At 52.1% G+C, this 14,056-nt stretch overlaps 1 protein-coding gene across 9 annotated transcripts in view; it reads left to right on the top strand.

Moving 5' to 3' along the window:
- tmem108 (transmembrane protein 108) overlaps positions 1-14,056 on the top strand; it is a 423,054-nt gene that overhangs the window by 50,769 nt on the left and 358,229 nt on the right. The window lies entirely within an intron of this gene.

The raw sequence follows: 14,056 nt of genomic DNA, 5'->3' as shown, positions 1-14,056 counted from the left end.
GGCCGCGGTGCGCTAAGGGGACGCATTGCTCGGCCATGACGTCTTCATCAGCGGCGCAGCGGCCCGGGGCTATTGACACCCCCGCCAGAGCGATGAGCCCTTTGTGCCCCATTAGTGCCCCCAGAGGCGCTAACGGCGGGCGCAAAGGAGGCAAATTTCTCCCCCTTTATCTTCACAAAGGCTGTGTGGTGGTCAATGCTACCAATGGTATTGTGATGGACATGACTGTGACAGGTAGGTTGGTGAGGTTAAGATCAAATAGGTTACTCCTTTGTGTTGGTTCACAAATTACCCAATTCGGGACCAGTGGCAGCTATATCCTTAAGGACTTGAACAACTTGGTCAGTGATGGACCTTAAAGGTCTCCCAGCCAGAGTATGTTTTGTCCCTTTGCTTCCCTCAGTCCTTCCTTCAAGTGGTGTTCAGGGGTAGGGGAGGATCGTTGTGTGGCAATCTGCAGAGGTTTTCCTAGTCCTTGTTTAACCAGAAACCATGAGAATCTGGAGTCAATCTAAAGCCACTCCTGCGTAGTATACTACTGTGCCCCCAACTCTGGTGGGTCTAGCTTGACGCTGGAACAGGACATACTCCGAGATGGTGATTGAAGAGCCTGGGATGTTGAGTGATGGATATGAGTTTGTTAGTACAATTATGTCAGGCTGTTTCTTGACTTGTCTGTGGGACAGCTCTCACAACTTGGGCATCAGTTCCCATACACTAGTGAGGAATGGTCGACTGGGCTGAGATTGCTTGAATCTTGTCCTGACACAATCCCTGGGGCATGCGCGATAGGTTAGTCCTAGTTTCCCCTTTTATTATTGAACTTCGTGGTGATTCTTTTATGGCTGGTCTTGTCTGAGAATTTGAAGAGTCAACCACATAATGGACTGGAATCCCATGTAAGTCAGACCAGGTAGGGTGATGGGCTCCTTTCCGTGAAGGACATTAATGTATCAATTGAATTTTTTTGTGACAATCCTGCAGCTTTCACAGTCCATGTTCAGGTAATAGCCCACAAATGATCAGATTTACTGAATTCAGTTTCACAACTTGCCATAGTGGGATTTGAACTCTGTTTCTAGTCCAGCACAATAATGACTACACTAAATTTCTCTTGTTTCTTGCATATTTTAGTTACCTTTTGCTGTTGCAACTGCTGTGCATATTTATTACGTACTAATGGATCTCTCATGGTGTTACTTATAAAACATTTCATCTGACTTTCTTTTAAGGACAGAAGTAGAACAACTATTCTACTAGTAAGGTGAAGCTTGAAGGTACCTCCTTTCAAGGTCCCAAATTATGTTAAATAAACATTGGGTGAGATCATTCCGAGTTAAATTGTTATTCAGACTGCAAGTAAGAACCACAGCCTGGAGTTTCCACTGGGTTGTGCTGGTTTTTTGAGTGCAATTTGCCCAAAATTAACCAAATCAGCGCAAAAGATCGAGGAATTTCAAGTGCAAATTATATCCAGCACAAATCGAGTTTCTGTGATATTTTGCGCTAGTTTAAAAATCTTTATGCTCGAAGCCAGCCCCGCCCACAAAACTGGCCACACCCCAGATTGATTTAATTAGTGTTTCACAATATGGGGTCCACTGACCCCGAGGGATCCGTAGAGACTTTCCAGGGGTCTGCGACAGGAGGCGGCCAAAGGTAACTTCAAGCCTGCTCCTCTTTATGAAACAGACATTTATTTAGTTCTTGCGAATTATTCTCAATGGCTGGGCGGCCTCCTCACAGGCCCATAGCGCTCTCTCACTTTACAATGAGTGCTCCCTGCCGGCCAAGTTGATTCCTCTCCTTGGCACCGCAACCCTGTGCCATCCTTCTAACACGTGATCAGAGCACCTGCATGGCGCTTCAAACACATGCCTGAACGTGTTCACGCAAACACGTACAATCCCACAGTGCAGCTGTTACAGCACATGCCAGTGGGACAGTATTATGGCGAGTCATGCTTCCAGCACCATCCCAACATGTGTATGGATGCTCGTGCCCTTGCTCACCTTGGCCAGCCTGCTACATAGAAGATAGGAGATAGGAGCAGGAGTAGGCCATTCGGCCCTTCGTGCCTGCTCCGCCATTCGATGAGATCATGGCTGATCCTTTAATTCAGTATCCCGTCCCCGCCTTCTCTCCGTAACCCTTAACCCCTTTTGCCCGTAGAAATATATCTAATTCCCTCTTAAATATATTTAATGAGCTGGCGTACACTGCCCTCTGTGGCAATGAGTTCCACAGGTTCACCACTCTCTGAGTGAAGAAATTCCTCCTCATCTCTGTCCTAAATGGTTTAGCCCTTATCCTTAAATTATGTCCTCTAGTTCTGTTCTCACCCGCCAAGGGAAACATTCCTTCTGCATCCAGTCTGTCTAGACCTGTCAGAATTTTATACACTTCTATGAGGTCCCCTCTCAATCTTCTAAACTCCAGTGTGTACATCCCTAAACTACATAGTCTCTCCTCATAGGTCATTCCCGCCATTCCTGGTATCAGCCTGGTGAATCGCCGCTGCACCCCCTCCATGGCAAGAACATCCTTCCTCAGATGAGGCGACCAAAACTGTACACAGTACTCGAGGTGTGGTCTCACCAGTGCCCTGTACAGCTGCAGCAAGGTATCCCTGTTCCTGTATTCTAACCCTTTTGCTATGAAGGCCAGCATACCGTTTGCCTTCTTGACCGCCTGTTGCACCTGCATGCTCGCCTTCAGTGACTGGTGTACAAGAACACCCAGGTCTCTCTGTACTTCCCCCTCTCCCAATCTATTGCCATTTAAATAATAATTTGCCCTCCCGTTCCTGCACCCAAGGTGGATAACTTCGCACTTGTCCACATTATAGTGCATCTGCCATTTATCCGCCCAATCGCCCAGTCTGTCCAAATCGCTCTGGAGCTTCCTGGTCTCTTCCTCTGAGCCCACCCCCCCTCCTAGTTTAGTGTCGTCTGCAAATTTGGAAATGCTGCATCCGACTCCCTGATCCAGGTCATTAATGTAAATTGTGAACAGCTGGGGGCCCAGGACAGATCCCTGTGGTACCCCACTTGTTACTGCCTGCCATTCAGAAAATGAGCCGTTTATTCCAACTCTCTGTTTTCTATCTGACAGCCAGTTCCCTATCCACGCCAAAACTTTCCCCTTTATCCCATGAGCCTCAATTTTCCATGCTAATCTTTTATGTGGGACCTTATCGAAGGCCTTTTGGAAGTCCAGGTACACCACATCTACTGGCTCTCCCCCATCTATTCTACCAGTTACTCCCTCAAAAAATTCCAATAGATTAGTCAAGCACGATTTACCCTTTGTAAATCCATGTTGACTCTGTCCTATCCTGTCCCCATTTGCTAAGTGCTCCGCTATTTCATCCTTAATGATGGACTCCAGCATTTTGCCCACAACTGATGTAAGGCTTACAGGTCTGTAATTACCTGCTTTTTCCCTACCCCCCTTTTTGAATAGTGGGGTAACGTTAGCTACCCTCCAATCCATCGGCACTGTTCCCGAGTCTAATGAATTCTGAAAAATCATCCTTAGTGCATCCGCTATCTCTAGGGCCACCTCCTTCAGTACCCTAGGATGCATGTTATCAGACCCTGGGGATTTGTCCACCTTCAATCCCTTTAGCTTCCTTAACACCATATCCTTAGAGATATTGATTTGCGTCAGTTCCTCCTTTGCCAATGTCCCTATTTTTCCCGATATCCCAGGGAGGTTTTTTGTGTCTTCCTTCGTAAAGACTGACCCAAAGTATGCATTTAGTTGATCTGCCATTTCCTTATTTCCCATTATATATTCCCCCGTATCTGACTGCAATGGACCAACTTTGGTTTTCACCAGTCTTTTCCTTTTGATATACTTATAAAAGCTTTTGGAGTTAGTTTTTATATTTTCCGCCAGCTTGTTTTCGTAAGCTATTTTGCCCCTCTTGATTATGCCCTTTGCCCTCCTTTGCTCTATCTTAAACTGTTCCCAATCTTCCGCTCTGGCGCTTTTTTTGGCTATTTTATACGCCCTATCTTTGGATTTTATGCTGTCTCTAATTTCCCCTGTTATCCACGGTTGAGTCACCTTTTTAGATTTCCTTTTATGCCAGATTGGTATAAACAATTTTTGCAATTTTGTCATTCTATCTTTAAATGTTTGCCATTGTTTATCTACCTCCAGTCCTCCCAGGAACGTTGTCCAATCAGACCTACTCAGTTCCCGTCTCATGGCATCATAATTCCCCTTGTTTAAATTCAGGACCTTAGTCTCTGAGTCAATTTCTTCGCTCTCCATTTCGAGTGAGAAATCGATCATGTTATGATCGCTCTGACCCAAGGGTCCCCGTACAACAAGATTACTGATTAGTCCCTTCTCATTGCACAGTACCCAGTCCAATATAGCCTGTTCCCGAGTTGGTTCCTCGACATATTGATCCAGATAACCATCCCTCAAACACTCAAGGAATTCCTCCTCCTCATTATTTTTACTGATTAGGCTAGTCCAATCTATATGTAAGTTAAAGCTGACTGCTTTAGAATCACAGAATCATAGAAATTTACGGCACAAAAGGAGGCTAATCAGCCTATCGTGTCTGTGCCGGCTGAAAAAGAGCTATCCCGCCTCATCGCACTTTCGAGTTCCTGGTTCGTAGCCTTGTAGGTTCAAGTGCATATCCAAATACTTTTTAAATGCATTGAGAGTTTCTGCCTCTACCACCCTTTCAGGCAGTTAGTTCCAGATCCCCACCACCGTTTGGGTGAATTAATTTCTCAACTCTCCTCTAATCCTTCTACTAATTACTTTAAATCTATGTCCCCTGGTTATTGACCTCTCTGCGAAGGGAAATAGGTGGCTCCTTTCCACTCTATCTAGGCCCCTCATCATTTTATGCACCTCAATTAAGTCTCCCCTCAGCCTCCTCTGTTTGAAAGAAAACAGCCCCAGCTTCTCCAATCTTTCCTCATAGCTAACATTTCCAATCCTGGCAACATCCTTGTAAATCTCCTCTGTATCCTCTCTAGTGCTGTCACATCTTTCCTGTAATGTGGTGATCAGAACTGTATGCGGTACTCTAACTGTGGCCTACCTAATGTTTTATACAATTCTAGCATAACCTCCTTGCTCTTACATTCTATGCCTCTGCTAATAAAGGAAAATATTCCGTATGCCTTCTTAACCACCTTATCTACCTGTCCTGCTACCTTCACAGGGATCTGTGGACATGCATTCCAAGGTCCTTCTGTTCCTCTACACTTCTCCATATCCTACCATTTATTGTGTACTAGCTGGAGTGCCCGGCGGTGCCGAGGGTTTTTTGAGGGCATGTTAAGACAAAAGGAGAAATAATTTTTATATATATAAATGAGTTTGTCTGTCTGTCTGTGTGGGAAGGAGAGAGAGAGAGAGAGACTGGGGGGGGGAGAGAGAGACTGGGGGGGAGAGAGTGACTTGGGGGGGAGAGAGAGCGAGACTGGGGGGGGGAAGAGAGAGAGAGACTGCGGGTGAAGAAGGGCGGCCGCCATTTTGTGAGGTCGGCGGGAAGTTCCCTCACCCCCTCTCTCTCTCCCTGCCCCTCTCTCCCGTCCCCCCCTCTCTCCCTGCCCCTGTCTCTCCCCTCCCTCTCTCTCTGCCCTCTTATGTTCATTAATAAATAGACATTCTTATTATGAACACAGCTAGCTTTTGCTAGACACTTTATTGAGCACATGTGGACTAGGTACAGTATCTGTAGAGGCATCCATCTTGACTGCTGCCTTCTGGGTAGCCTAGTGCCTAACGGGTAATGTAGTCTTAATATCATACAGCTGGGTAGTGTAGTCTTATATACATACAGCTATATACAGCTCTACGGCTCCACCTAGTGTCCACTATAGAATGACGTTATTGATCATTACATCTCCCCCTCTCCTCCCCCCCCCCCCCCCCCCCCTCCCTCTCCCTCCGACTCACCACGGTACCAGAACGGAGCATATCCGACATCGGGAGTCCGGGTGCCCATTGCTCCGAAGTGAGCCCGGGGTTCCTCATGGTTAACGCGGCGGGCCTTTGGACCCGGTTGGCCGGGCGGCAGTGGAACGCCTTTCGCTGCGGACTCCCGTGTCCGATATCGGTTGGGGACGGCTCGTGTGAAAGCCCCGGTTTTCCCGGTCCCGCACTCACGGCAAGAGAGAGAGGGGGAAGGAGAGAGAGCGAGAGAGGGTAGGAGAGAGAGGGGTGGGGGGAAAGAGAGAGAGAAATTTTTTAAGCTTCAGGCCCGGCCGGTCTGTAATGGCCGCCACTCGCCTCAGTAATGGCAGTTTGAAGGATTAGGCCCCGCCCACAAACGCCAGGCTTTTTTGTAAAACTGGTTGAGACTGGTGGACGGGTCCCTCTCCTCTCCCTGCCCCTCTCCTCTCCCTGCCCCTCTCCTCTCCCTCCCTAGTGCCTCAGGCCCGGCCGGACTCAGCTCGGTACCAGAACGGAGTCGGTCCGACAACGGGAGGCCGGGGTTCCTGATGGTTAACGCGGCGGGCCTTTCACAGAATCACAGAAACCCCACACTGCAGATAGAGGCCGTTTCGGCCCATCGAGCCTGCACCGACACACATCCCACCCGATCCCTGTAACCCTTACACCAACACATATCCCACCCTATTCCCGTAACCCCACGTATTTAATCCCCCTAACACTAAGGGTCAATTTATCATAGCCAATCAACCTAACCCGCACATCTTTGGACTGTGGGAGGAAACCGGAGCACCCGGAGGAAACCCACGCAAACACGGGGAGAATGTGCAAACTCCACACAGTCACCCAAGGCCGGATTCGAACCCGGGTCTCTGGCGCTGTGAGGCAACAGTGCTAACCACTATGCCACCGTGCTTTGGACCCGGTTGGCTGGGCGGCAGACGAACGCCTTTCGCTGCGGACTCCCGTGTCCGATTGTGGTCGGGGATGGCTCGTTGGAAAGCACTCGCGGCAAGAGAGAGGGGAAGGACAGAGAGAGAGAGAGAGAGACAGAGACAGAGAAATTTTTTGAGCTTGAGGCCCGGCGAGTTTGTAATGACCGCCACTCACCTGAATAATGGCAGTTTGCAGGATTAGGCCCCGCCCACAAACGCCATGAAACACCCCCCGTGACGCAGCGCGCAGATTGGTCAACCTTCACGTCACTCAATGCTAATGAGCGGATTTCCCCCGTATGATTGGCCAACCGCTAATGAGCGGAATTTTGAACGTTTTTTTGTCTACTGTCCGAACAATTTTTGTCTGACCAAAAAGTCAGTACGCCTAGGACACCCTCCTAATCATAACCTTTCTTTTGATATAACATATGTGTAGGTACGTTCCATAACTTTTGAGTGATGCCCAGACAGACAGACAGACACCACTATCCTTTTATTATGTACTAGCTGGAGTGCCCGGCGAGTGCCAAGGCTTTTTTGAGGGCATGTTGTTGTTGGAAGAGAGAGAGAGAGCGACTGGGGGGGGAAGAGAGAGAGCGACTGGGGGGGAAGAGAGAGAGCGACTGGGGGGGGAAGCGACTGGGGGGGAAGAGAGAGAGCGACTGGGGGGGGGAAGAGAGAGCGACTGGGGGGGGAAGAGAGAGAGCAACTGGGGGGGAAGAGAGAGAGCGACTGGGGGGGAAGAGAGAGAGCAACTGGGGGGGAAGAGAGAGAGCGACTGGGGGGGAAAGAGAGAGAGCGACTGGGGGGGAAGAGAGAGAGCGACTGGGGGGGAAGAGAGAGAGCGACTGGGGGGGAAGAGAGAGCGACTGGGGGGGAAAGAGAGAGAGCGAATTTGGGGGGGGAAGAGAGAGAGCGACTGGGGGGAAGAGAGCGAGCGACTGGGGGGAAGAGAGAGCGAGCGACGGGGGGAAGAGAGAGCGAGCGACTGGGGGGGAAGAGAGAGCGAGCGACTGGGGGGGAAGAGAGAGCGAGCGACTGGGGGGAAGAGAGAGCGAGCGACTGGGGGGAAGAGAGAGCGAGCGACTGGGGGGAAGAGAGCGAGCGACGGGGGAGGGGAAGAGGAGGGGGAGGGGGGGGAGGGGAGGAGGGGGAGGGGGAGGGAGAGAGGGGGAGGGGGAGGGAGAGAGGGGGGAGGGGAGAGAGACAGAGGGAAGGAGAGATAGAGGGCGAGTGGCCGCCCTGCGTGCTCGCGCCCTCCTGAGCCCCGCGCTCGCGCCCTCCCGAGCCCTGCGCTCGCGCTCTCCCGAGCCCCGCGCTCGCGCCCTCCCGAGCCCTGCGCTCGCGCTCTCCCGAGCCCCGCCCACCCGAGCTCCGCCCTCCCGAGCCGGCTTCAAGACCAGAGAGACGCCGCCGCAACCGGACTCAAGTCGCGCTCCGGGCGGAAGTTGACATGCGCGCTGACTCCTGCCCCGCCCGCCTTTACTAAGATGGTGGCGACGCTCGGCTCCGGCCCGCCCCCTCCAGCTTTCACGAAGATGGCGGCGATCGCGGGCCTTTTGTTGATCGCGACGGGATGTGCCTAGCTCGGGCGTGGCTGGGCAACAGAGGCCCAGGCTTCCAGGCCTGGAAAAATGGTGAAAGGTAGGAAAATTATAGAGGTTAGAGAAAAGATTTACAAATTAATTTTTTTTTAAAACAATTTGTGTTTTAAAAGCAACTCTTTTTTTTTGCTGGAAATGTAGATTTGAAAAGAAACATGCAGAAAGTGGGAAAAAGAAACGAAGAGTTTGGAATCAAGATGGCGGCCACTCACCTCATTTCAGAACGATAAGGCCTGCCCACACACGCACCGATTGGTCAACCGTCAGGTCGCTGAAGTGTAGGATTGGTCAATGGTCCTGTCGCTCGATTCTAGGACGGCCCGCCCGCACGCGCTAGGAACCCGCCACCGCGACGCAGCGATTGGTCGACCGTCGGGTCGCTCGACTGTGCGATTGGTCGACCTTGACGTCACTTGATGCTAATGAGCGGATAATGAGCGGAATTTTGAAAGTTTTTTGGATACCGTGGGCGCAATTTTTGTCTCACCAAAAAGTAAATACTCTTATGACCGTTCCGGAATCATAAGCTTTCTTTTGCTGTAACGCACGTGTAGGTACGCTCTATAACTTGAGAGTGTATAGCCAGACAGACAGATGGAAGGACAGACAGAAGTACCGCTTTATATATAAATGATATAGATTCCATTGCCTTGTTAGCCCTCCCTGAATGCATTACCTCACACTTCTCCGGATTGAATTCCGTTTGTCACTTTTCTGCCCACCTGACCAGTCCATTGATATCTTCCTGCAGTCTACAGCTTTCTTCCTCATTATCAACCACACGGCCAATTCTTGTATCATCTGCAGACTTCTTAATCATGCCCCCTACATTGAGTCTAAATCATTGATACAGGTAGACTACCCTTTATCCGGACTTCCGAAAACCGAAACCCTCTTAAAAACCGAAGGTTTTTTCGTTCAGCGTAAGTCGTGCGTACGAACGAAAAAATCTTCGGTTTTTAGAGGGTTCCGGTTTCGGAAGTTCGGATAAAGGGTAAGTCGTGCGCACGACCCCGCCGGCGCCGACCCCGCCAGCCCCGCCGACCCTGACAACCGCCGACCCCCCCGCGGACCCCGCCGGCCCCGACAACCGCCGACCCCGACAACCGCCGACCCCCCCCCCCCCCCGCGGACCCCGCCGGCCCCGACAACCGCCGACCCCCCTGCGGGCCCCGACAACCGCCGACCCCGACAACCGCCGACCCCCCCCCTTCGCCGGCCCCGACAACCGCCGACCCCCCTGCGGGCCCCGACAACCGCCGACCCCGCCGGCCCCGACAACCGCCGACCCCCCCGCGGACCCCGCCGGCCCCGACAACCGCCGACCCTGCCAACCGCCGACCCCCCCGCGGGCCCCGCCAACCGCCGACCCCCCCCCCCGCGGACCCCGCCGGCCCCGACCCCCGCCGACCTTACGCTGAGCGTCAGCGTAAGTCGTGCGCACGACCCCCCGCCGACACCCCCGCGGACCCCCGCCGACCCACCTTCCGAAATCCGAAATTCTCCTTTATCCGAAACTCGGCTGGTCCCGAGGTTTTCGGATAAAGGATAGTCTACCTGTATATACCACAAAAAAACAAGGGATCTGGTACTGAGCCCTGTGGAACCCCACTGGAAACAGCCTTCCAGTCACAAAAACACCCGTCGACCATTACCCTTTGCTTTCTGCCACTGCATTTCCTCATCTAAATCTATCAGCATAACTCTCTATTCCCTTCACCCTCATATGCTTGTCTAGCCTCCCCTTAAATGCATCCATACTATTCGCTACCGGAACGGTAGCGAGTTCCATATTCCAGTACAGGTAGACTACCCTTTATCCGAACTTCCGAAAACCGAAACCCTCTTAAAAACCGAAGGTTTTTTTGTTCAGCGTAAGTCATGCGCACGACAAGACCAGAGTGGCGCACGACTTACGCTGAGCAGGGCAGAGTAAGCCGTATGCACGACGCTGACCCCCGACCCCCGCCGACCCCGACCCCCACCCTTTCGGATAAGGGATAGCCTTTATCCACACTTCCGAAAACAGAAAACCTCTGAAAACCGAAAGTGTTTTCGTTCAGCGTAAGTCGTGCGCACGACCCCGAGCCCCCCCCCGCCGACCCCGGCCCCCCCCGCCGACCCCGGCCCCCCCCCGCCGACCCCGACCCCCCCCCCGCCGACCCCGACACCCCCCCCGCCGCCGACCCCGACACCCCCCCCGCCGACCCCGACCCCCCACCGCCGACCCCCACCCCCGACAAATTTCCCAGTCTTATAAAATACTTTCCGAAATCCGAAATTTTCCGAAAACCGAAACATGGCTGGTCCCAAGGTTTTCGGATAAAGGGTAGTGTACCTGTACTACATCCATTGGTTCCCCTTTATCTACCCTGTTACTCTGAGGCCATAAAGGGCGGGAGAAGCGGCGGGTGAGCAGAGGCTTGTTTGTGACACAGGGAAGAATCTGAAAAAATTCTACATCTGAAAAAGTGATGTCAGATAAGTGTTGGAGCCTGAGGAACTGCAGTTAAGAGGTCCACATAATCCAGGGTAACCATGAGAACCCTTATCACCTATTGCATCCTTGAACAAAAATGTTGATGTATTCAGCCTAGCATCCTCTTTAACTAGTTTGCCCTAGCTAGCGAGGACGAGGCACAGGAGCAGGGACGGGAGGAGCAGCGAGGCTGTGGCCCAGGAGCAGGGATGGGAGGGACAGTGAGGTCGAAGCCCAGGAGCGAGGACGAGACCCAGGAGCAAGGACGGGAGGAGCAGCGAGGTCGAAGCCCAGGGACGGGAGGAGCAGCGAGGCCGGGACCCGGGAGCAGGGAACGGGCGGAGCAGCGAGGTTGAAGCCCAGGAGCGAGGACAAGGCCCAGGAGCTGGGACGGGAGGGGGAGCGAGGCTGGGGCCCAGGGAGCGAGGACGAGGCCCAGCAGCGAGGTCGGGACCCGGGAGTGAGGACGAGGCCCAGGAATGAGGAAGAGCCCAGCAGCATGCTCGACGCCCAGGAGTGGCACAGCATGGACCAGCAGCAGCAGGGTCGGGGCCCAGGGAAGCTGCAGCACGTGTAAACAGCGAGGTTGGGAGGATCACACTGCATCCTTTGAAACCCAGGCAGAGAGGACCTGCAGGAAGGAGGGAGGAGGATAGTAGCAGTATGTTTGTGTGTGTGCTAGGCTGATGTAGCAGTGGCTGGTCTCTAATCGTCTTGGATCCCCTTGCCATTGGACCAAGACCTTGCTCTGTCAAGCCCGTGTGGTAGCTGCTGTGCAACGGCCACCCCACAATAAAAGAATTCACGCACAGGCATCTTCCACCCTTTTAAAATGAAGTTCGGGACCTGGAATGTCAAGACCCTCATGGACAACCCCAACAGTGACCGATCGGAACGCTGTACTGCTATCGTTGCCCGGGAGCTCAGACGTTTCGACATAGACATCGCCGCCCTAACTGAGACCCGGGGGGGTAGGGGAAGGCCAGCTCAAGGAGCAAGGTGGTTGTTACACCTTCATCTGGAACAGCAAACCTGAAGAAGAACGCTGCCTTCATGGGGTAGGCTTCACCATAAAAAAATGAGCTAGTTGGGCGTCTCAGAGACTCCCCTAGCAGAATAAACGAGCGCCTCATGACTCTTCGGCTCACCCTAGACCGGAACCAGTGTGTTATGGTCATCAGTGCGTACGCCCCAACACTGGAAGCCCTAGACGAGACCAAAGAGGAATTCTACTCCAGCCTCGAACAATCTCTGTCCCGAGTCCCAATGGGCGACAAGCTGATCCTCCTTGGCGATTTTAACGCCAGAGTTGGAAAGGACACAGACCTTTGGGGGAGGTGTGATTGGCAGAGAGGGGGTAGGGAAAGCCAACTCCAACAGTACCCTCCTCCGCATGAAATGCTTGGAACATGGCCTTGTCATAACCAACACCTTGTTCCATCAGAGAGACAAGTACAAGGCTTCATGGCAACACCCTTGCTCCAAGCACTAGCATCTGCTGGACTACGTCATCATTGAGCGAGGGACCACAAGGACGTCCGCATCACCCGCACCAAGGAACTGATGACTGCGGAACAGACCACCGCCTAATTCGCTCTGTCATCTCCATCAATGTAGCCCCAAAACAACGGCGGCAACAGAAACAATGCCGCAGGTAAATCAATGCTGGAGCACTCAAAGACCCTGCTAAGAAAGCCCTATTCAGCGTGCGCCTCACAACCAACCTGACGACTCCCAGTGATTGAGACACAGAGTGTCCACAGCGCCTGGTCTGCACTCGAGGCCTCCATAATCAGCACCTGTGAAGAGACGCTCAATCACTCGACCAGGAAACACCAAGACTGGTTCGACGAGAACGACCAGGAGATAATAAGCTGCAAGCGCAAGACATTCCTGATCTGGAAGCAGCAACAGAACTCGAGAGCAAGAAAGCAGCTCTACAGATGCCTGAAGGCCGAGGTCCAACAAAAAACTCGCGAGCTAAAGAACAGATGGTGGGGAAAGAGCAGACGACAACCATGACGTGTGTGGATTCTTTAGCGCAGTCAAGACCACCTATGGCCCAAGCACCTAAGGTCCTACCCCACTGTGGGCCAAGAACGGAGAGGTACTCATCAAGGATAGAGAGGCAGTTAGTGCCCGCTGGAAGGAGCACTTCAAAGACCTCCTTAACCGAGACTCTGTCTTCGACGCGAGTGTCCTCGACTCCATCCCGCAGCATGTTACCCGCCACCAACTCTGCACAACCACAACCCGGCATGAGGTTGAAAAGGCCATCCGACAACTGCAGAACAACAAGGCCTCAGGAGCAGAAGGAATCTTTGCCGAGGCACTAAAGTATGGCTGAGAAACACTATTGATGCGAATACATGAACTAATTTTTCTTATTTGGAAGGAGGAGAGCATGCCAGGAGATCTCGGAGATGCCGTAATCATGACCATCTTCAAGAAACGTGACCAGTCAGATTGTGGTAATTACAGAGGAGTAATATGATTAGGTAGAGTCAACATGGTTTTACGAAAGGGAAATTGTGTTCAACAAATTTACAGGAAACTTTCTGGTATCCGGGACTGACTGGACCGACGTGGTGCCGGTTCATCTAAAATTCCAGATAACCGAATGCTATAGTGAAAGATACGGAGCTGAGAGCTCCGTATAAAGCAACAAACCCTGTTGCTTACTTCAGAACAAAGTCCACAAGTTGCAAGCGTCTCTGTAGCTTAGCAACAGCTGCAGCCACACACTTGCACAGCAACAAATGGACCAATAAAAGTAATAAGTTACCTGAACCTACTGAATTTTGCCGGTTAACCGACATTTCCGGTTATTTAGGGGCCGGTTAATTGAAAGTTTCCTGTATTAGAATTTTTTGAGAAATAACTAGCAGGGCCTTATCCTTCTGAAGAAGGGTTTCGACCTGAAACGTTAACTCTGTTTCTCTCTCCACGGATGTTGCCTGGCCTGCTGAGTTTTTCCAACGTTTTCTGTTATTTAGGGTCTTATCCTTCTCTTAGGCAGTCCCTCGGATCCGAGAGGACTTGCTTCCACACCAAAAATTAGTTCTCAGGTGACTGATGAGTCCATGCGGGACCAACAG

Source organism: Somniosus microcephalus, chromosome 5 (assembly GCF_052327205.1).
Source record: "Somniosus microcephalus isolate GS21.2 chromosome 5, FLI_Smic_1.0, whole genome shotgun sequence".
In the NCBI taxonomy this organism is placed as follows: domain Eukaryota; kingdom Metazoa; phylum Chordata; class Chondrichthyes; order Squaliformes; family Somniosidae; genus Somniosus; species Somniosus microcephalus.
The sequence above is the reverse complement of the archived record's forward strand: the minus strand, read 5'-3'. Positions and strand labels throughout refer to the sequence as shown.